Below are 24898 nucleotides of genomic sequence, written 5' to 3' on the forward strand. Positions count from 1 at the left end.
CTCTAGTGACTCTAAAGGGCAGAAGAAAGGCCTTAGAACACTCATAGAATATCCCATTAAGCTGTGAGGGGCTTCAGTTTGGGAAGTGCAGTCAAATTAACACATCTGGAGGAAATGTAGTCCCTTAAACACAAGGTCTGTGAAGCTTTCACACTTTTTAACATGAGATACTATACCATTCCTGATAAACAAGGAACTTGTTAGAGATTGTTGTGAAGGTCAATGTCAATGGCATTCAATGTTTTCTTCTGGCTGTAGAATATTCATTGTAATAGAAAATATTCTCAAAGGCTCAGGATGATAAACAGATAAAAAGCACAGTTGCCAAAGTTAAATTAGGGATTTGGCCATGTTATGTCATCTATTTAGTTGCTGATTCCCAACTTCATTCCAGAACACACAGGAATCCATAAAGCATAACTTAAAAACTTTTTTATGAATTCTTGGGGGATCATTAATAGAACATGTGAGGCTAATAACTTTGTAATGTTTTGCATGGTAGGTAGAAAAATTATTCAGGTGCAGAAGACAGCTTGAAGGAGGTTGCTATAAAGCCAGGCAATTCAGATAGGGAAGTATTATAAATGAGAAATGATGTGACTCTAGAGAAGGGTAACAATAAAAAAGAACAAATAACAGGGATTTTGGAGGTACACTGGGAAGAACTGGTCATTGTGGAAGATGAGGGAGATGAAGGAAGGATTTTGGAAGGTTCAGGTCTCTGGTTTAGAGAAGGCAGAATATAAAAGTTAAGTTCTGTTTGAGGCACACTGACTTTGGGCTGCCTGTAGAATTTCCAGATAGAGACATCCCAGGGGCAGTTAGATAAATAGATCTAGGGCTCAAGAGAGAGATCTGTGTGTAGTGTGGGGTTATATATCTGAGAGTCATAAACATGTAGGTGATAGTAGAAGCCACAAGCACAGATAAAATCGCCAAGAAGAAACAGAGATTTCTGGAAACGCTCATAATTCAAGTGTGGGAAAAAAGCAAGATCTCAAGAAGCAGCCAAAGAAGTAGATTAATCAAGAGAGAATAGTGTCATGCAATCCAAGAGAATAAGTCTTCAGGAGGACAGGTAATAGAAATTAATGACCCAGTAACACGGAATAAGGTAAAAGACTGAGAAATGTTCATTAGATCTGCCAATTGGGAAATCACTGGTGTCCATGGCAAAAGATGTTTCATAACAGCAGAAACCAGATTCCACTGGACAGAAGTGAATGAAAAGTGACAGAATGGAGATAGGCTAAGCAGACTTTTTTTCTTTAAAGAAGTTTATTGTGGAGGGAAGAAGAGACATAGGACAGTAGCTAAAGAAGAAATATATAGGGTCAATTAGCAATTTTTAGAGACAAAAGAGACTAGATATCTTGAAGAGAGCTAATGGTAACTAGGGTGTTGAGGATCCACAAAAGTGAGGAAAATGCTGGAAGAGTCAGAGGAGAGATACAATAAACATGGTCACAGATACCTCTAAGTTTGAGGAAGCAGGGCAGGAGATGAGGCTGTAGAAGCCTCTATTTTTTTCTACAAAATGAGGAAAAATCATATTCTGAAAAGACAGGGACAGAAATGAGGTTGAAGTCTGGAGGAGGGTGGTGTAGATTGGTTTAACACTGAGAAATGTGACATGTAGCTTACTAAAGTCATTTTGTAAGTTTTCCTAGCAGTTTGCAGGGAGCAATTGAGATTGGTTTTCTACTCAGGTGTTCAGATATAAAAAGGGAAGAGAAAAATGCTGGACTAGCATAAAGGTCTTCAAACAAGTCACTTATTGGGATCTCTTGGAGAGATTTCAAATATCTCTATATCTGGGCCCTTTCTTAGATCAGTGAAATTGGGCATTCATATTTTGTAAAGCATCCTAGGTGATTCTCACATATGCAGTCAGAACCAAAATGCATTAGAATGATCTGTGGTTTACGGTGTAGGTTTTTCTGAACCACTGTAGAATAAAGATAACCAGGCAAGAGACTTGATACATGAGAACAACTAGAACAATGCACCATAGAGTTTAAGAGGTAAAGGGAAAGGAGGTAAGCCATAGGGACCGTCATCCAAGAAGTTCTCTCAGTCAATTATGAGAGCTTCAGATGAGGTGAATGAGAAAGTTTAATTAGAATAAGGGTGCTGGATATATATGCTCTTGGAATCACAATACTTGAGTTTTAAGAGTTCAGAGGTGGAAGAGTTTGGAGCAGTGACAAAATCCAGGACAGGTACCAAAACAGAGTAGAGATGAAGGTGAGTGGAGATAAGAGATGTCAAGGAACTTCAAATATAAGTCAGACCCTATTCCATTCTCTCTTCAGAGCTCTCCTCCCAGTAGCTCATCATCTCATTTAAAGCAAGAGCTTTTTATTATTTCCTACAAGGCCCAATAAGATATATCTCCTTGTAAGCTGCGTGACCTCCTCTTGAACCTCGGATTCAGCTAGACTTGCCTCTTGTGGCCAGATACCTGCCTGTCTCAGGACATATGCACATGCTTTTCTCTGTTATAACCCTCTCCAACAAAACACTGGTCTTGGTATGTCAGAGAAGGCTGCCCTTTTCGAAATTCCTTCCCTCATATTTAAAACAGACCCCCTCTCCCAGCATTCCCTATCTCAAGTTTTTATTATTCTATTTATTATGTCATTTCACATCCTAAGTATTATCCTTAAGTGTTTGTTTATTTGTTGATTGGTTGAGTATCTCCCTTAAGCATCCCAATCTTAAGCTTCGAGGGCAGGGATTTTTGTACATTTGTTCATTGCCATATGCCTAGCACCTACAACAGTCCCAGATATGTAGGCATGCCATAGATATTTGTGAAAGGAATAAAGGAATCCCGAGTCAAGAATGTTGGATGGATTATCTACTGGAGCACTAAATCTAGGATAAAAACATGACTTATAGTGGAGAAACCAAATATTAAAAGTCCAGGAGTAGTGCACTTGTGCCTAGCCCTCTGCCTTTCCCTTAAGTTTGCCTCTATCTCCTTTCACTGTGGCTCACCAGCCTGCACTTGTGCAAAGAACTCAGTGCTGACACTGGCCAAAGTCACAAGGAACATGGTGGAAAATGCCATTGCCACAAAGAGTGATTTTTGGCTTTGTTCTTTGCTTAAGCTCACAATTTGGCTTCATACTTTGTCTTCTGTGGGCTTTTATTCCAGAATCATGGCTAAAATCCTTTGGCTAAATCTATCAACCTCAAAAATATTGGGCAGTTACATTACCTATCTACATCTTACTATAAGTAAGTGGTTATGTACTACTTATTATTATAGTAATTGGCTATGTACTCTTATTTAAAATTAACATGATGAGTACTTTTCCACTCAACTCCATTCATACAATCACATTCAACTATGTTAAAAATCAACGGCAAAAGAAATACCTAAAAAGGCCATCCCAGCATTAAGAGATAATCCTGTTAGTGAGGTAAACCAAATGTTCTTTCTTGCAGCCCAAGAACTTTACATTAAAAATCGAGTTGTGTGTAAGCATGCTAACATCAAGCACAATATGTTTTTTTGTTTGTTTATTGGTACTGGGTATTAAACCCAGTGGCACTAAACCACTGAGCAACATCCCTAGCATTTTTAATTTTTTATGTAGAGACAGGGTCTCACTGAGTTGCTTAGGTCCTCACTAAGTTGCTGAGACTGGCTTTGAACTCATGATCCTCCTGCCTCAATCTCCCAAGCTGCTGGGATTATAGGCATGTGCCACCGCACCCAGCGACTATTTTCTCTTATTAATGCCAAGTATTGAAATGTAAAAAAAAAAAAAAAAAATCAAAGTGCATCTTCTCCTAGGTAAAGTTCAAATAATATTGTAAACATTTTCCAATATTTCTTATTAATAGACAGAATAAATAAAATACTACATTACCAAAATAAGAAAAAAGTCCCAGAAAAATGCAATTGGATGAGAAAGGCAAGAGTTGATAAGAGAGAACAGCAGGCAGTATAGATAGCATGTGCCTCAAAGAAGCATTTCTTTAATTTTGTTTTTGAGACAATTATTTTAAGACAATAAACTACTTTGTATTTAATTCTGTTATTTGCTGGGTTGTTTTTTGTTAACTTTGTTGTTAGGATAGACATGTAAGGCTTGAAAAAAGTGCTGGGGAAACAAGAGTGTAGACATCACCCACCAGCTCTGTGGAACATGGAATCCAGCACTATGAGCAGCCTACACTTGATAAAACTTCAGGAAAATTGATGTGTCAGTTAAGGCAAGGAGGTATCAGTGGTGTAAAAACCTGACTACATACTCCATTATTATCAACTGGAGCAGCTCCAAAACACTAAGAAGCCAGGCTCCTCTTCAGGCCAACTGAATTAGAATCTCTGGAGATGGGGTCCAGGCATCAGATCTTGTTAAAAAGCTCCCCAGGTAATGTGAGCATGTAGCCAGCACTGTAATGTGCAGATGTAGAATATACTGCAAGAGGGTGAAGGGCCAGGGGAATTTGTTGATGTGCAACATAGGTCTCAAAGGGCACAGATGCAAAGCCTGGGAGAGAGGATGGAGTGTGAAGAGAAAGCACAAACATGTACAGGGATGAAACTCAGAGGTCTCAAAATTCTGCAGTGATCTCTTTGGAAGGAAATCATTGGTGTGAAGTTGTCCCAGAGTTCAAACCAATTAGGAAGTACTAATTCTCACCAAGATCCAGTCAATTCCCAATTTGGGAGTGGAAGAAGTTACAGTCAGGACCAAGGATGATAGCACTGGAAATGAGTATTGCCTGCAGGTTCCCTTTGGTGGCCTTGGAAAATAGGAAGTGAAGTGAATCCCTTGCTCTCCACTGGTGTAGGTCATGTGTTCTGCAACCGATGACCAAGTCAATCTTAGGTCCCCACCACGAGAGGTGGAAGCCAAGGAGATGAGGGGCCATGATGATGGAGCTGCTTAGAGTTAACCTGCTGGACACTTGGAAGAAGTTGGTCTCCATGATATCCAGACCATTGGTGATGGAGACAGAGCAAAGTTTGGTTAGGTAGGAAACTGAGCTGACCAAACCAAGATCAGAGTTCCTACAGTGTGAACCTGGAGATGGGGAACTGCTAACTATCCTTCATCCCATTAAGAGGACAAATTCATGTTCATTACCCTCTAACACCTCTGGTTGTAAGCTAGAGTGCAAGGCAAGGCCCAACTCAGTTCCTCTAAAAAGCAACCTGCAGTTTGGAGCTGCTGAGCAGTGTTGCTTCCACAAATCCTACCACACACTGTGTTAGCCTTCCCTAATGGACCTACAGTGTTTGTTACAGAGTCTGACCTCCTGGCCTTTCCCACTGTGGTTCTAAGCATTGTTATACCTGCCTTTTAGTGATTCATCCCTAGATGTCCATGCATGTCTACAACTACATGTGGAAGTACCTTGGGTTCCTGGGAATAACTACTTTCCCTTAAGGAGGGAGCAAAGATGAGCTAGGTTGTACCCAAGGATCTGGCTGTACCTGATTTCAGTTCCAGGGTTAAGCAGTGAAGTCAGGATATTTAAAAGTGTGATACATGGGTCACCTGCATCAGAATTCTGTAGGATGCTTATAAAAACACAGATTACTGGGCTCCCACCTCAGAACTTCAGAATCAGAGAATTCTCTGCAGAACCTCTGTAGGAATTGCATAAAAGCTGCCATAAAGCACCTTTTTGTTTTATTTTTGTCTCATTTGGGCATGCTAACTGAACTATATTTTGTGACCAAATCTAAGATTCCATAGTATGCTATCTGTGGTATGTGAGTCCAGGTGCACATATTGGAACCTATGGCCATGAAGCTCCACACCCATCTGAACAACTCAGACCCTTGAGACACTTCAGGTCTTCTGCTCTGCCCATCCTGAGTTAGCCTACACATTCCCAAGAGATCATTTTTCTATGATCAAATAGCTTTCACTGCACTGCTGAAGAAAGTTCTGCAGACCAAAGTTAAGTGTGCCCTGTGTGTCATGCAGATATGGCAGCAATTTTTCAAAAGGCGATTAAAGATTAAATGAAGTTCAAAGTCAGTATCAAACACACATATCTGTGTGTGTGTCCTATTTGTTTTTTTTAAAGCTTAATCCAGAGCCATTCCCATGGGCACATGAGAAAAGTAAAGTTGAAAGAGAAAGGAATTCCTTCCCATAGTTAATTAGTCAGCATTCAATGCATCACATTTTGGGTGCTTTAGGGATAGAGGTTATGGAGATGTGTAAGACATAGTGACCTCAAAGAGTTTAAAAACTAGCTAGAAAGACAATAAATACATTCCCATTACCTATCATCAAAACAAGATGATACAGTATAGGATAGTATAGATGCTAAATGAGCATCATAAACAAATGTGGCATAAGAAAGCTAAAACCTGAATCTGATTCAGGATATATCCCCATGTATATGAGGTAGACTATCATCCATTAATTTGCTCAAGCCAGAATTATGGAAGTCTTCCTTGATCCCTCCTTCCCCTCAGTTCTATATGTAGTCCATTAGTAAGTCATTTTTTATTCTAGTTCAAAAGCAGATCCTGAATCTACTCACTTATCTTCATGGCCACTGCCACCCCTAGTCTAAATCACCAGCATTTCTCTTCCTGGACTACTGTCATGGCCTCCTAATTTGTCCCTCTTTCTCTTCTTGGATTCTCCAGTTCAACTTCATGTAGCAGCCAGTGTGACATTTTCAAAGTATAAATTACATTATTTTGACTCTACACTTGAGCTCTTCAGTAGCTTCCTGCTGCATTCAGCATAAACTCACTTCCAGAGCCAGCAAGGTGCTTCATAGAATCCAACTTCACTAAGACTCACTTTCCCCCTGATTCGCTCTTTTTAGTCACATGAATATGCAAGCCCCCACCTCAGTCTCAGGACAAGCTATACATGGACTACTTATTCATTTTTCAGGTCTCAGCTTAGAATCATTTCCCCCCAGAAGGGCCCTTCTTCATGATCCCCCAGATCTCATTTGGTCTCTCAGTTCTTTTCCTTCCCAGCACTTATTAGAATTTAAAATTATATATGTCTGGATTTGTCTATTTAATATCTGTCTTCTCTGCTCGACTGTGAACATCACAAGGGCAGGACTTATGTCTCTTTTGCTTAAAATTATATTCTAAGTGCCTACCACAGTGCCTAGTATATAATAATAGATGGTCAAAATCTGTCCTTGGGATGAAAGAATATAGGAAGAGAATAAAGAAGTGAGATGGTCTGAGAAGGATTTCTGGAGAAGCCCAGGAGAAGAACACTATGAGCAAAGGCATGTGAATTTGTGAAAAAGATGTATTCACAGTATGGGAACATCACACTGGCTGTGGTATGGGGTCTGTGTAAGGTAACCACTGTTGGAGATGTATGTTATAGTCATTCACAGCAATATAGTAGAAAACCTAAAATTTCAGGCAAAGAATAATAACTTTTACTTGTACCTTCCACCATGCCACAACTCTAACCTGATTTCAGTTACAGGCTGAGTATCCTTATTCAAAATGCAGAGATTTTTGGATTTTGGAATATTTGCATAGACTCTACCTGTTGAGTATCTCTAATCTGAAAATCCAAAATCCAAAAATCATCCAAAACCTTTTGAGCATCACATTAGCATCATGTCAACTCTCAAAGTGTTTTGGATTTTGGAGCATTTTGAATTTAGGATTTTTGGATTATGGATACTTGACCAATACTTCCAAAACAACCTCAGGTGGGCAGGCTGCAACACTCCCCCTCAGCTGCTAGCAAATAAGGGCAATATGGCCCTCCTATCTCCAGCCATGGTCAAGGGCCCAGCAGGATTCAGAATGAGCAATATCTACTGTACCCAAGCACATGATGGGGTGGTAGAAAGGGTATTGAGGAAGGACTTGCTGTCAAAGCATATCCAAAGTCCCTTTGGGTCATTCAATCTTTTCTGAATATTCTACAGGTATCCAGCTTCCTGTCTGGGACCTTACTCCTCAGGCCATACAGCTATTTCTAGTAGTAATAAAGTGATAATAGTGCCTACTTCATAAGGTTATTATGAAGATTAAGTGAGAAAATATGTATAAAGCAGTTAGCATAGTACCTAGTATACAGTAAGCACTCAAGATAAGTTTAACTGCTATTATTATTATTCCTCTTCTGTAAAATAGAAATAATTATTTTGCCTACCTCACTGGATTTTGTGACTATTAAATGAGATAATACATGGTAATATTTAGCATAGTGCTTAGCACACAATAAGCATTCAATAAATGTTAGTTATTATTACTGTTATTTGTAACACTAAAATCAGCATCAACAATAATAATAGATAATTCAGAAGTACTAAGGGCCCAAAGTAAGGTAGAGACATTGTGAAACCCAATAAAGGCAGAATTTGCTTTTGGGCCCCAATATGCAAAGATTAATGTATAGAGAAAGGATAGAGGTTGGTATACAGCCAATGATGGGCAGGGCAGGTTGCTTGGTCACCAGGCTGAGGCAGGTGATGCCCTGGGAGGTGGCCCCCTCAAGGCAGGCCCTGTCACCAGGGCTCAATTCCCAGCTCTATTGATCAAGTAGGAATTGTCACTATGGCAGCATCTGGTTGCCGTACTCGATGGATTACGTGGAGAAGAGACAAAGGGCTCTCCAGCCGATTGTCTTGGAGGAATGCCAGAAGGGAATACATGGCTGGCAGGGCTGATCGGGAGGTGTGTGCAGGAGAGGGGGCAACTCACAGAAATTCATGCTGCATGGGGCCAGGCTCCTGTGGGAGTTGCTAAGCCGGGTCTGCTTTGTCCCCATTTTTGTCACCATGTGAACCATTTTCAGGCTCAGAGAGTCAGCTGTTATTCAGAAGCAGCCTGTGTACACTGTGCAGTGTTTTTGTATGAAACCCTCAGTCTCAGAAGCTCCCCATGCAAGAGGCCATTGCCTCTGGTCACTTCAAATAAAGTATACCTCACAGGTATCAGAAATCTCTGCTGGGGTGGGAGGTAGGCCCAAAGGTGGCCTGGACACTAAGAAGCTGGGGTAAAAGAACCTACAGGTTCATGAAGCATGGCAACTGATTACCAGCAATACCTTATTAAGCCTATCTATGTTCCAGACAATATCCTAAAAGCTTTGCAGGAATCATCTTGTCTATTCTTAAAAAAATAAATAAATAATTGTTAACTATCACCATTGTCCCCAATGCACAAGTGAAGAAACTGAGATACTGAGACTTAGAGATGCTAAGTGGGCCAGGCACAGTGGTGCATGCCTGTAATCCCAGCAGTAGAAAGGCTGAGGCAGGAGTATCACAAGTTCAAAGCCAGCCTTAGCAAAAACAAGAGGCTAAGTAATTTAATGAAATCCTGTCTCTAAATAAAATACAAAATAGGGCTGGGGATGTGGCTCAGTGGTTGAGTGCCCTGAGTTCAATCCTTGGTACCCCCCCCCACCACCAAAAAATGATTAGAGAGGCTAGGCTATCTAAAGTGCCTAAGCCAGGATGCAAACCTCTCTATGGAGGTTTAAGGGTTCATAATATAAGTTAAAAGATAACTGCCATACATAAATGGCAGTACATAAAAGTGCTATCTATGGGGCAGACATATATTATCTCTTTGATTCCTTACCACAACTCTGCAATGTAGGTACTGATATTAGTCTTTCCATTTCACACAGCAAAGGCAATTGTGTGATTAAGAAACTTTCCAAGACCACATGGCTAGTAGAAAAGAGTAGGAATTTAAACTTTAGCAAATGTTCCTTTTAACTTTTACACTACCTTCTCTTTTCCTCCAATATAGCTCTTTCACCAGAGAAAATCTGAAGTCATCCCCATTGTATACAGATTGTTCCTGACTTGTGATGGTTTGACTGACAATAGTTCAATTTCACAATGGTGCTAAAGCAACACATATTCAATAAAAACTACCTGCAATTTTGAATTTATATCTTTTCCTAGGCAGCAAAGGTGCATGATACTCTCACCACAAACTACAGTACCCAGTCAGCCATGAATTCACAAGGGGAAATAATTGAGACCTCGGTTGCCAGTGAATTTCCTAAGCAGGTATTCAGTAATGCATATGAGACACTCAACATTTTATTATAAAATGGGCTTTTTGTTAGATGATTTTGCCCAACCGTAGGTTAAAGTAGGTATCCTAACTACGTTTAAGGTAGGCTAGGCTAAGCCAGGATACTTGGTATGTATGAGTATTAAATACATCTTTGACTCATGATATTTTCAATTTACAATGGGCTTATGAGATAATAGCCCCATTATAAGTCAAAGACCATCTGTATGTTGGACCACTTTTTCAAAGTCATCTGTTTTCAATGATTTGATTGCTCCACTATCTCCATGGAGAAGGGAGAATGAAGATCATTAAAGATGGAAGAACAGGCTCAGAGAGGCAGCCTAATGTGTCAGCATTTAGACATGGAACAAATGACTGAGGCCTCACAAGATCTTGGTTCCTTGATACCTACTGTCTCTCAGGATTGGAAATGAGGAGATGATAGACACTACAGAAAATAGGTGCAAGAGAGTCCTACTCTGAGAGCTCCAACTTGAAGGGGATTTATTTTTTTGGTACTGGGGATCAAACCCAGGGGTGCTTAACCACTGAGCCACACCCCTAGTCCTTTTTATGTTTTATTTTGGTATAGGTTCTCCATAAGTTATTTAGGGCCTCACTAAGTTGCAGAGGCTGGCTTTGAAGTTGTGACCTCCCGCCTCAGCCTTCCGAGTTGCGGGGATTACAAGTGTGCAACACCATACACAGCTTGAAGGAGATTTTAAGAGAAATTATGGCCAATAAAAAATCTTTCCAGGACACAGCCAAGAAATAAAAGAAAGTAAATGGTCTGTTTTTGTGCAGCAGTGTTGAACTGCACTACAGTCAAAGAGAAAATGTGGTCTCCTTAAAATGGGGCATCAGGTTAGGGTTTACGCATGGACTCAGCCCCACAGGTATACTCTGGAGATTGCAGTGCATGGCTTTGTGCTCATGAATTTGAGTTACATGAGCTCTAGTTCAATGAGCATATTGGTGGATGCCAAATACCCCTGGCTTCATGCTGCAAGTTTGATAGTGAGAATCAAAAAGGACTCAGGTGAACGGGAAACCCAAGAATCCAAAGACATCCAGAGTGTTTTCTCCCTACCATGGGCCCTCCTCCTGGCTGCTTCCCCTTATCCCAGTCCCCCGTTAGCTGAGAATATCCAGGAAATCACTCTATCTTCCAGAGGTCATCTAGACCCTTGGCATCAGCCTCCTGATGAGAACATCTGGCTAAATCAAAAGTATGTTTTACATTCCCAAGATCTCTGAAATTAACAATGGTCACAGGAGTTGTCACAGGAATTTACCTCTCACTACCAATATTTACATGTTTATGCAGTTATCAATTCTCAAAGCAGAAAACCAGTCTCCTAGTCCGACTCCCAAAATGATACATAATAATTCTAACAAAACTGGACCACCATTAAAATTAACCCACCTTCCTTTCTTTTCCAGTTGTTTAATGTTCCTTCAGTGCTCAAACTGGTCACACCCAAGAAAATCTGTTGCTTCACACATTCCCCTTGGTGTACCTCAGCCTTATTACAATGGGCAGCCTCTAATGGCAGAACACTGTTTAATCATCCCCAGGACCAGATTGACTCACTTTGCCACTCACCATCTGAGAGAACTTATGCGAGTCACTTGGCTGCTACGAGCCCCGTTTACCTCCTTTATAAAACGGTAATGTTGGGGCTGGGGAGATAGCTCAGTTGGCAGAGTTCTTGCCTTGCAAGCACAAGGCCCTGGGTTCAAATCCCCAGCACCGCCCAAAAAAATAAATAAATAAATAAAATATGGTAATGTTAATAGCATCAACTCAGTAGAGTTGTGAAGACAGGCAGAGAGTTGAGCAGTACCTAGAACACAGCAAATGCTCAACAAATGGTAGCTAGATATAAAAAGGAAGGCTCACTGTCTCTGAAAGTTTGCCTTGGAGAAACATTTCCCAAGTTCCAGCTTCCCCTGTAATGAAGTGAAGAGCTGAGAACTGGAGCACAGGGAAATCATCAGGACAAATGGGTACCCTTTGGTGCTGACTCCTTCCTTCCAGCATTTAGAGGGGGGGGGATGATATTGAGAAGGTGCCTAAGGCTGAAAGAATCAAAATCAGTGGTGTGACCAGGGAGGGGGTGATGAGTGGGGAGAAGTTATTTAAACTGTGATGGAGATTGTGGGAGTTTAGGGCATGTAAAAGGATGGAGACTAATGAAGGGAAGAATAACCAAAGTTTTACAAATCAAAAAAGGAAATAGAAGCTTGAAATGAGAGTCAAAGGAGAGGCTTAGGCTGAGAGGATCTAAGAGTTCTGGATATTGCTTTGTCCTTTCTCAGTAATGCCTCTACTGAAGGTTTTGTGCCAAAAAAATAAAATATGCTCATGATCAGTCAGTGTGTTCCTCCAAACTTGCTCTTATTAAAAGGAACACTCTGCTCTTCACTAACCTCTGCATAAACCAGCCCCGGGAAACTAGATCAAAACCCACTCTCCTCAAGTGTAGTTTCATAGGTTTTTAAGCCACAGCAATAGAGAGGCCAGGACCTACACCCTCTGGAAAATGGTTTCATTCCCTCAGGTCAGAAAGCCCAGGAGATCTTGCCTCCTGAAAGTTACCTCAGATGGGAGTTACAATCTTCTCTAGAGTCACCTAAGAAGCTAGCTAACAAGTAAATTTGCTGGGTCTGCTGTTGGAGTTTCAGATTCAGTTTGGTTGAAAAAGTGCACTCAAGTGATTCTGTCACAAAGTAAGCTTTGACTTTGGAAATGGCAATGCTTTTTTTTTAAATGGAAGAACTACAATATAGACCATCTCTTCCTAACTATTGCTCTCATTTTATGTGTGAAAAATCTGAAGCTTAAAGACATTTAAGCACTTATTTAAGGTCACACAGCTAATGTTGAGCAAAACCAGGACCAGAACCTAAGACTTGTGCCTTGCAATTCAGTGTAAGATCCGTTTACCAACAATCTTTGTCTATTTGCTACTGAGATTTTCCTTTTTGGATTATGTATAAAAACAGATGCCCTTTCCTGGTTCTAGTCAGCATTAAAAGTCATTTTACCTTTACAGAATAATTCATTATGGAAACACACACACACACACACACACACACACCATTCCTCACTTCTACTGAAAGCACCTAACACAGATTTTTTTTAAAAAATACCAGTCCCCTTGTAATCATTATAATGGAGAAATGTATCATATGACTTACATGTACAAATCATATTTATGGCTATCATTTTTAAGTTTTAAATCATTCAGCATTGAAGAAAACAGGACATTTTCTTTAAACAGAACATTCATTAGCTTATCAACTAAAAACACAGCAAAGATTAATACTTATTAATATTATCTGGCCATCAGTTCCCCAGTGAGCTATCCTTACTCTAGTCCAAAATCTTAAAAGAAAAAAATTTATATATTAGATACAATCTAAAGCCATTTGCCAAATATCAAGATTTTGAGGTAAGTGGGAAACCACAATCATAATTGTCAATAGTTCAAGTAATTCGAAACATTCCTTTGGGAATAATAACCCACCAATCTTCACACAGCTGAGAAGCATTCCAGGGGTGGGTTATACCAGTACTACAATAGTAAAGTGAATGATAGATAAGTATGAAGGGCATTTTTAAATCTATCAAATGAGAAGGCTTCACTTTAAAGGCACCCCTATCCATCCTTACAGGAGAGAAGTTGCTAGCTAATGGTGAGCTAGCAAGTGTTAGTGGGTTATGTCAGGAGCCTTTCTCCTCAATGTTCAACTCAGAGCATTTTTCCTTTTCAGATGTGTTCTCCATCTGCAAAATGAGCAAGCAAAATCTGTCACCATTCTTTCATGCTCTCCCATTGCTCTGTCATCCCCAAGGGATTTTAAGGTTGCTACTGTGCTCTTCACATAAAAGCTACTCTTAAACACATAAACTATCACTCTGATTTCCATCTTCTCCTGATCCATAAATCCTACTGTTAGTCTACAGCAAACACCAAAACCCCTTTGACCATTTCTGGATGCTGGCAGAAAAAAAAAGAAGATGAAGCAAGCCCAGGCAGAATGAGGGGAAAAGCCACACCTGTACCTGTTTGCCACTATTCCCTTTGCAGAAAGTGACATCACTGTTTATTTCTGTTAGCATCACTTCTCACAGGAGAATCTCAAACTTGTCCTCATTGCAGGGAGCCAAGTTAAAAGTTGATTCCTATTCAATATTCAGCCTCCAGAAAACTCTGGAACCAATCTTCCTAACCTCAGAGGTGAGTGAAGGTGCAACAGTAGCCTTCTCCAAGTTTCTTAAGACAAGGTAGAGTTCTAAAGTTAATTTATCATTGCTTTCTGCTTTGGCTACTGCCAGCAGAGATGACCCTAAATGGCCATTCATTTCACAGTGAAGTTATAGGGATTTGATGTTGGAAAATGCTTTTGACACAGTTCTAGTTGGAAATGAATTTAAAGGCATGTTTATTTAAACAACTGAACGTGAAATATGTAGTACATGTGTTGTATGTATAGTTAGGTATTTCTGCTTCCAACTTTTAATGGTGTCTAATATGAATTCCTGCCTGGTATGTAATTTAGAATCCCAACCTGAACTATCAGAAGACATGAAGGGGAAGGCCAAAATGTGTTTTCATACATGGTGACAGGGCATAAATTGGTGGAAACATTTTAGAAAGCAATTTCACAACATCCAGAAAAAGAGATAAATGAACAGATCTAATCCTAGTAATTTATCTTAAAGAAGAAACAAGCCAAGTGTATACAATGTAACACAAGTATTTTCAGTTGTGACATTGTCTGTGTGCTCATAAAGGAACAGATTGACAACTGTGATTTTTAAAAATCATAACTATTCTAGTATAAGGACAGACACTCAAATCAAAGTTAAAAGACAAGCAATAAACTGTTAAATACTTCTGCAACATAGATATTAGATAAACGTTACTATCCAAAATGTATAAAGAGATTTCTGTTATCAAAACAAGAAAGAACAACTAAATAGAAAAAGAGGCCACACAGAAGAAATATAGATAACTAATAAACAGATAAAGAACAACACAGAAAAGAGAGGACATTTTTCAGTCTTCTCATTGTCAAAGATTAAAAGTATCAATAATATCTGAAATTGGTGAGGAAGAGCATGGAGAAATGGCCATTGTTGGTACAAATGTAAATTTATATAGTCTTCTCAGGGGCCATTTTGGCAGGCTCTGTTAAAATCAGAGATGTATAAACCAAAATGTTTAACTAGCAATTTTACTACTGTGGATTTATATGACAAAAACACTTGAAATAATATGCCAAGATGTACGTACAAGGAGAAACACTGTGCTAATATTTAACATTATAAAAATTAGACATAATATAAAACTTTAATAAAGGTTGGATTAACGAAAATATGTCACAGCCATATAATGGAATACTATACAGTTATTAAAAGGAAGAAAATAGCTAGATATATACTGAGAAGAAAAGACCTCCTGGCACATGGTTTAGTAAAAAACATGTCGGAGAACAGTACATAGCATGTGGTCATATCCTTGATTACTTTATGCACATTAATACACACACAGATATTCATTAATACATGAACACAATGATACATACCAAACTATAAACATGGTGGAGAATCTCTGTTGGAGAAGCCAGGAACAGTCTAATTCATATCTCTATTTTTACAGGCACAAAAGAACATGTGTTCTTTTTGATAATAAAAATGCTTTTTTGAAACAAGAAGTAAGGCATACTGTGACACTCCCCCACAATGTCCAGCTCCCACTCCAGTCTCTGAAGATGTCCTTTCCAAGGACAAAGTGTTCCAGCATCTAAGACAACTTCTAAGACCCAAAGTAATGAGCTTTTGCTACTTAGAGGTTGAACTAGGGAAAGAAAAACTGAAGAGAAGGGTTCCTAATTCCTTAGGAAGGGATTTTTCTTTCATTCAAATATGGCATGGTGCACAGGTGGTGGTCAGATCCCCTTGCCCATCCTCCCAAATCTCCTGCTGTTCATCCTGCTATGATTTCTCCCCATTTCTGTACCCCAGGATACACACTCTGTCTCTTTTCTTTTGCGGTACTGGGGATTGAAACCAGGGATGCTCTACCACTGAGCTACAATCCCCAGCCCTTTTCATATTTTTAATTTTGAGACAAGGTCTTGCTAAGTTGCCCAGGCTGGCCTCAAACTTGTGATTCTCCTGCTCAGTCTCCCAAATAGCTGAAATTTTAGTCGTGAGCCACTACACCCACATCAGGTCAGTTCTCTTTCATAATGTTGGGCATGGTTAGCTCATTTCGGTTCCTTTTGTATTTTGAATTCAAGTTCAGCATTCAATCTCATTATTTCATCTTAAAGAAATTCCAATTTAACTATCCCCCACCAGACTATTTGGTACAAGCTTCACCCCAGCATTTCCGATTGCCTCCAAGTTAAGGTTGACAATTTCACTCCTGTGAATCTTTAGTATTTAGGGAAGATCTATAAGTGATCCTGGACTGAACACCAACACCAACAACAAGCCACACTGGTGCTCTGGACCTAATAGCCCTGAAATTACATAAACATGTTAGTGTGTTCAGGCCTCTCTCTGGAGAGTATACCAGTAACTTTCATCAGACTTTCAAGAGGGTCCTTGGCCCACAAAATTAACTACCAGGGTAAAGGGACTGGGGTGATTGAGAATTCACTGAGAATCTAGGGCAGAACAACGAGTCCTTGAACTTCCAACTGTCCACTTGGCTGTTGAGTCTGAACATCATACACTCAAGAGAAATGGATAGGAAAGGAAAGAAGCGTGGTCTTTGGGGTCTTCACAAGAAAGCTGTCCCTCTCCTAAAACTGCCACATGGAAGCCCACACAGCTCAGAAAATAACCTCCAAATCCAACTGGATGATCCAACCCACACTCCCTGCAGTACACAACTAGGCAACTGGCTCTAATAGAGGAGCACTAGGAGATAGCGGATCTGAGTTTTAGCTATTACATTGATTTCTGTCAGGTGGTAGCTGTGTAGCCTTGGGCATTCACTTCATTTCTCTGGTCCTCATTTCCTCATCCAAACAGTTTTGTACCACATGAACTTGTAAAGGCACTTAAATGTCTACCATTCAGTGAAGCTCTCCTCTTGGGCAGACATCTTCACTAAGTTGTCCAAAACAGAGAACAACTTTGCTCCTCTCACATTCCAGCATCACATAGCCTTAAACTCAAACCAGTTCTCTTTTGTGACTAACAAAAATTCTTCCTATTGCAACTTTCTGCTTTCATGCACAGAGCACTCAAGAGTCAGTAACTCCAATGTCTCCATATCAAGAGACTCTACCCCAAACTCAGTTTGCAATGATTATTAGCCATAATTCTCAAGAGCTCTATTCTCCTTTCAAGGCACTTTGTAAAGAAAAGAGATTGAGGGAGTTTACAGGATTCAAGGGAACTAGGGAGGGTCAATAGTCTTGTGAGTGTCATTTCCTTTGCCTTTAAATTTCCTTAAAGATGGCTTCAGCACTGATGAAATGGACTCCTGCAAACAGGAATCCAACCCAGAATGGGCACTGGGGCCACTAGAGATGAACCCTGAAGCACTGAGCTTCCAAGATGGCCTTTAAAACTGCTTCTGAAAGATAATAAGTGTGAAGGATAAAAACAACTTTCCCACTAAACTTAATTCCCACCTCTAGGGTTCTCTGGTCAGCAGGGTGTGTTCACATTGATGGGCTTTGTCTGAAGTCTGTACTGATGATAACTCTGAATCAGGAAATTAAAGGCCACACTGAAATTTTCAGGATGTGAAAGGAAATCAGCCCAGAGAACTGAGTCACCCAAGGTTGAATGAGGATAGGTCTTTGCAGTCAAAGTAAACCAGAGAACTGAGGCAGTCTGCCTGATAACTCAGCAGAAAAACAGGATTTGGGCCTGAACTATCAGGATAATTGCTTTAATTCTTAACTTCCCTTTCATAATAACCTTGAGTTTACATAGAGCCTTTCTTCTAAGAAGCTCAAAATACTTGCAGAGATATTATCTTAGTTGTCATCACACCATCACAGTCAGCGAGAGCAATGATTATTATCAGTCTTACTTCACAGATGGGGGAGGAAAGAGAAGTGAGAGAAGTAAAGCAAGTCATCCAAGTTTATCTTTCATCCAAGTTTACCAGCACGATATTGACAGCCTCTGAACCAAGTGAAGAATGCCCTTGCCCAGCATTGCCCAAAGAATATTCTTAACACCAGTCCAGCCAAATGATTGTTGAAATACCACATTTCGTGGACAAATATCTGAGAAATGCTGTAGTTTATTCTCCTGGAGAGTCACAATATGGATTAGCCTCGTGGAGGCTTTTAGAAGCCCTGTAGTAAACAAACATGTTTCTGTTTAAGCAAAAATTTCCCAAACATAACTTGATCACAAAATTCCATGTGTGTGTGTGTGCATGAAGGGGTGACTACTAGCATTCTGTCTTCTTTGGAACACACATCAAGAAGCACTGGTCTGGCAGCGAGACTGTCAGGACAGAAGACAGATCAGTTCCGATACAGTGGGGGATGTTTTTCAGAGATACTATCTGATAGCTTTTGGAATCAATCATGAACAAAGCACTTTCATGAGACCAGAGGACTCCATCACCTCCTCTGCCATAGGACATTGGCCAGAAGAGGAACCAAGTCAATACAAGTCCACCACTTTTTCTGACATTCTTTTCAAACAGAACCCAGGGTTATTTCTGGTCTTCCTTTGAGGGAGGGGGCGTTCAAGATGCTGATCCATAGTCTCAGAGCCCACAATTTTAACTAGCATAATTTTGTACCCACCAGTCATTTCCAGTAGACATCATCAATCTCTAGCCTCTATCCTAGTCCCATTCATCAACCTATGCAGCTAGCACTAGCACAACAAAACAGGAGACTCTAAACGTGCCCTTATTCTAGCTTAATTGCATGAATATTTGAGTAGTCATTATGTATCCATTTCAAAACTAACATTCAGGGCTGGGGCTGTAGTTCAGTGACAGAGCGCTTGCCTAGCTCATGTGAGACACTAGGTTTGATGCCAGCTGCACATTAATATAAATAAATAAAATAAAGGCATTCTGTCCATATACAACTACAAATTTTTTTAAAAAAACTAACATACACCACAGAAGTCTTCTGCTATTGTGATTTTGTTTGTTCGTTTGTATTTGGTTTTTTCGGTACTGGGGTTTGAACACAGAGATGCTTAACCACTCAGCCACATCCCCAGTACTTTTTTTTAAAAATTTTATTTAGAGACATAGTCTCACTGAGTTGCTCAAGCTGTCTTTGAACTCGTGATCCTCCTGTCTCAGCCTCCTGAGCCACTGGGATTATAGGCGTGCACCATGTGCCCTGCTGCTATTGTTAATTACCAGTGACACGACTAAAAGTACCTAAACTGTAAAAGTACCTGAAGATCCTGTCCTAGTTAATTTGTATTTTATAGATAATTCAATCAGTAAGACACTGCCTATATATTAAAATGGATTCAATATTTATTGCTATCCTTTTCATATTTTCTCTTAGTATTTATTAAACATCCACAGCATGAGGGGAAATTCCTGCATTGAAATTGGTAACTTGTATTAAAAGTACCTGTAATGTGGGTATATCTATCTTTATCCACTGGCTATGTGAAAAATTCTGTTAATGAATTTTTAGACAAAACTCATTCACTGTAAAGATCAGCGGGTCAGTGTTATTTAAGATGATCTGATTGTGAATTCTTCTGTAAAGCAACAAATTCTACATGTGAACACTGCCCGTTTAGTTTGCCTTGCAAATCCATTCACACATATCAGATTGGCTTAAAGCAAAACACACTAATATTAACAAATGAGCTAGACATTTCTTAAGATGGGGATGTGTTCCGATCCTTATCAATCTGCAGTACTGGCTCCTTTCGAATTCACCATTAATCATCATTCCAATCCACAGATATTCATCCTGGGTTTGTCGAGAATTTGACAGTAAAACTTCCAGACTCCCTGCAGTCTTTCTTAACTATAACTTCTCTGCCCTCATACATGCTGTTCCTTCAACTTAGGATGCCATTCTCCACTTAGCCACCTGGTGAATTAATTCCTGTAGACTCAACTCAAATGTCACCTTCCCCATAAAGCCTGCCTTGATCATAATTCCCACCAGAGCCAGGCACCCCTCCTCAACCCCTCAATGCTTTCACAGTACCCTGCCTGTCCATTGTTACACTCTATTCTAATTGTTTACATGCTCTATCTTGCCTACCAGACTGCACTCCCTAAGAACTGAGATGACGTTTTATTCATTCTATACTTCCAACACCTAACACTACTACTGACACATAGCAAGTGTGCAATAAACATTAATGTATCCTTTAATTGTACATTTTTGGACCCTGAAAAGCAATTTTATTAAAATTACAAATAAAAATGTCAAAGAGAAGGTATAGCAGTTTTGTTCATTTTATTGATCTTTTCTTTATTTAATTAAAAACAAAATGACCAAACCACTTCATGCTTTATGGTTCAAGAGGAAAAAAAAAAACCTTCTAAAGCAAATTCAGGACTAATACATAGGTGTATTTATTTTGAACCTTTTTATGCAAACACACAGCTACATCCTAGGAGACCACTAACTTCTCTGCAGTAAGGAAGACATAAGAATCCATTAATTAAAGGGGTGAAGTAGGCACTGCAGGGATCACTGTTTGAGCTTTGGATTCTCATTGGCTGAGAGAGGAAAACCTGCTAAGAAAGTTGGACATTTTGGGGGGAATTATAAAGATGTCCAGCAGGTCTTGGTCAACCTGGTTGAAAATTCCACATCCAAAAAGTACTAAGTAATTGCCCCAGCTGGGGGGATTTCCATCACTTTGAAACCATCATTACCCTTCCAACGTGGGCAGAACAGGTTGGACCTGATCCTCCTGCCTGCGTGTTGCTGCAGTCTGGCTTGGCATGGAATAAGACCTAAGGACATATAATGCCAAGAGTAGCCCAGCCCTATGGTGCAGACACACGCACGCACACCACTCCAACTCACACTCACTGAATCCCACACAAAATCTGCACCACGTCCGCGGCACACACCACTGCATTCCTATATGCCCAGTCACACACAGGGAGTGCCCCCTCACATTCTCTCACTTCCCTAGTCTGCCGGGCCCACACCCCGCTTCGCCAGCAGACAGCAGCCTAGCTTGGAACTGGAAGCTGGTGAGGGCTGGTTTTTGTTGTATGTAACAAAGCCCCATGCACCCAGGTGCCCCGCTGGATCGACTCCATCCATTTCTCCCCGCCCCCATCCCTGTGCTCCCAGAACAAGAGAAAGCTCAGCTCTGGAAAGTGGATGCAGGGAGTGGGGGCGCAAAGAAAGAGAGCTTTAGGGATGGGCGGGGGCAGGAGTCCAGGCAGCTTCAGTGCTCTCTCGCCATGAACCAAGAGGGAAGGCGAGCTGGCAAAGGGACCGAGCTGCCTTCCCACCCAATGTCTCCCATTTATTCATAAAGCAAGACTTAAAACAGAAATAATCTACCCTCCCATCCACCCGGTGCCCCTCCCAGCGGTTCTTGGAGCCAAGGGCGCTCCAACAACCCGCAACAAAGCACCCCCCCCCCCCGCCCCTTGCACAGACCTGTTCCAGCCTCTTCCCGGCCCGAAAGAGCGAGAGCTGCTGCCGAGCGTCCTGCCCTTCGCTGCTGGACAGGAGGAGCCGGGGGTGGGAGGAGGAGCAGGAACTGAGGGAGGAAGGAGGACGAGAGGGGATAGGAGATCACAGCAGCAGCGGCGGCGGCGGTGGGAGGAGGAGGAGGAGGAAAAAAAGGAGGAGGCTGCTTCTGTGGCAGCTGCTGAGGATGCTCTGGCGAGAGGCAGGGTTGGGTGCGCGGGATGTGGGCTCACGTGCGCCCCATGGCCCGGGGATGCGCGCGCGCCTGGGTGTGTGAGAGCATCTGGGTGTATTTTGATTATGATTATTCCAATTCCGACCTAGACTGGAACTTGTGGTTCCTGCAGCCATGCGGAAGTGAAACCCTTTTAGGCTCCTAAGCCTGACTGTGTGGGCTGGGGTGTTGGGGGTGGGGGGAGAAGGTGCTCACACGCTTTCCTTCGGTTTTCTTTCTGGACACTGGTAGCTTGCATCGGCACCCATTTTTGGAAACCCTTTAATCAAAGAGAAAAGAAAGAGACTAAGGACAGTCACCATCACCATCACCATCACATTGAATGAACTCTCGCACACTGTGCTGGGTGCCATCTGAACTACTCAGAAGATTCATTTCTGTTCTAACTGAAATTGACTTTCATGAGTTGGGCGTCTATAATTTTGAATACGATCTACATTCTATCTTTTCTCCTGTCTCTCCTTCCGTTGCTACATCTTTGTGCTTGTAACCGAGGTGGTATACAATCCACTCTTCAGTTGGCTCACCCAGCCAGCATTATCCAGGTCCCTGGCTTCTTGGGTATCAGAATGTCATCTAATCCTCATGTTGTTTTCCCTCTTGGAGTGGGGTATTGGGTTTAGATGAGAACCAAGACTGGTTTCCTGGAGATGAGAGGGTTAAAGATTCTCATGGATTCAACTAGAGACCCAAATTGCACCTGCACCTCTGAAACGAAGATAATAAACCATTTTTGAAAGGCACAATTTTCTGCTGTGATTCAATCCTTGGTGAACTCCTTGCTTGGGGCCATGGTGAAAGTGTCCTTCCCACTGTTGACCTTTACAGCATTTTGCTTCATCTTGCCTAATGGCTTATGTTCATAGAACACTGAATTTTACAAAACAATGCCTAATAAAACACTTCCTACCACAATATCACTATGAGTTAAGCAGGGAAAATATCATTATTCCTATTTCACAGATAAAGAACTAAGGTTCAACAAGGGCAAATTGATTTGCCTAAAATTACATGCTTATAGGTGGCAGATCCAGTATTGAGACCAAGATCTTCAGATTTCCAGGCCCAAGTTTCTTTTCAAAATTACATTTCAACCCAGTGGCTCAGGAGGCTGAGGCAAGTTCAAGGCCAGCCTCAACAACTTAGTGAGGTCCTAAGCAACCTAGCGAGACCCTATCTCTAAATAAAATATAAAAAAGGCTGGGAAAGTGGCTCAGTGGTTAAGTGCCCCTGGGTTCAATCCCCAGTACCAGAAAAAAAAGTACATCTCAAAAAGAAATTCCAGATTCATTTATTTATCTTCATTTGGAGATAAACAGTTTGCTTAAAGCAGTTGAAATCATTAACTAAAATGAGACTTTGAAAAAACTTTTGCAGTTTAAGTTGATACATTCACATACAACCCATGCGTTATTAAACAAAAAAGAATTAAAGGTTTTTAGGCCTCAATCTTGAATAATTATTCCTTTGACTTTGCTACCTGTAGTGTAAGAATAATTTGTAAAAAAAAAAAAAAAAGAGGAGTATAGTTGGAGGGTCTATGTGAGTTTCCTAGGGCATTAGGCTTGTAAATGATTTCCCCATGAGCTAGATCTGCCTTCTCTAAGACACTAGAATGAATCATTGTTTGCCACCAAGAGAGGAAACCTGTCTCCTACACACCAATCTGGGCAGTCCCAAGAGCGTAGATATCAAGCAAGAGAAGCAGACTAGTGCAGTGGGCAAAAATGCTCAGCCCTGGAGCCAGAAGGTCCTAGCTAAAAAACCTTGCACAATGACCCAAAATTATGATCTGCCTGTGAAATGAGTGTAGAGGTGTGACAAAGAAAGAAAGTGATACAAGTGCATGTGATATAACAAGGCTTAATAAATGATAAATGTTATTATTAGAAAAAAAGAAAAGCAATAATGTCTTTAAGAAGTCTTTCTCCATTAAGTGCAGAAATTCTTTATTGCCAGTATTGCTGCAACATTGAGGAAATGCAGAGGAACAGATTGCTTTTCTCCAAGACGGGAAAGGTCAAGTGCTGGTGTTGTAAAATAGAGAAAATAAACAAATAGAGACAAGGGGTTCTCTGCAGTTCTAAAGACCAAAATGGAAATTAGAATGGGGCCAGAAAAGGATAATGAAAAGAGGACGCTAAGGATTGGGGAGTGGATTATGATACAGATTTTTGTGACTTATGATTACTGTGTTGATTGGGAGGGTATGCCTGTTAATGGCTTTGAAACAATGTACATGGATTACTCAAAAGGATGTTTCAGCTTTTCTAAACAAATTCCTATTTATTAAAAGACCTAATAAAGAACTCCATTCATAATCCATCAGAAACACCTGAATCTGATACTCAGCCAGGGACTCCCTGTTCCAATCTGGTACCAAATAGACTATTCTTGTTTGAGCCTTGCCAAGCACAGAGAGGTTGAGTCATAACAATGCTGAGAGCCAAGCTGCAAAAGAATGTGAAGGAAGTGAAATCTGTCTCTTATATTCTTCCAGTATTTTTGCATGCACCCTTTCCTTCCCCCTTCCAATCTCTGGACTTCAAAATCCCTGACTTTCCAAACTAGGAAAAAAATGACCTGAGTAATCATTCAGAGGGAAGTGCCCTTATCAGAAAGAAGACTAGAAAGAAAAGACAATGCTAAACTCAATGAAATGGACCAGTATTGGAAGGGGCACAGGCCTTGTGGATGGTAGAAATACCTTAGGTGTCTTTAGATCACATTCAGTGTAAGATTCTCCATGAATAAAACCAGATATTGGGAACACTAATTCATGACATGAGAGAAATTCAGAACTGTAAGAAGTTATTCTGTTCAGTCCAATCCCTTTGTTTCATAGATGATTAAAACAAGGCTCAGAAAGGTTAAATGACTTTTTTTCCAGAATAGATACCTCCCAAGAAGAGCCATGACTTGAATTCCAAAGACAGAGCACTTTTCACTACACTGTGCTACTCCATCAGCCAAGAGGAATACCA

General features: G+C 40.6%; 1 protein-coding gene and 1 pseudogene across 2 annotated transcripts in view; one reads left to right on the forward strand and one right to left on the reverse strand.

Annotated features, from left to right (window-relative positions):
- Window positions 1-21844, reverse strand: part of PAK3 (p21 (RAC1) activated kinase 3) — a 261916-nt gene extending 240072 nt beyond the window's left edge. The window contains exon 1 of the mRNA XM_079124852.1: window positions 21647-21844. The gene's annotated coding sequence lies outside the window, so the exon portion shown is untranslated. The remainder of the gene's footprint in view (window positions 1-21646) is intronic.
- On the forward strand, window positions 3070-17623 carry LOC306651077 (phosphatidylinositol N-acetylglucosaminyltransferase subunit P-like; annotated as a pseudogene). Its single transcript has 2 exons — window positions 3070-3489; window positions 17511-17623. The product of its transcript is annotated as a phosphatidylinositol N-acetylglucosaminyltransferase subunit P-like (transcript).
- Window positions 21845-24898: the final 3054 nt, after the last annotated feature.

Source organism: Sciurus vulgaris (assembly GCF_902686455.1).
Source record: "Sciurus vulgaris genome assembly, chromosome: X".
NCBI lineage: Eukaryota > Metazoa > Chordata > Mammalia > Rodentia > Sciuridae > Sciurus > Sciurus vulgaris.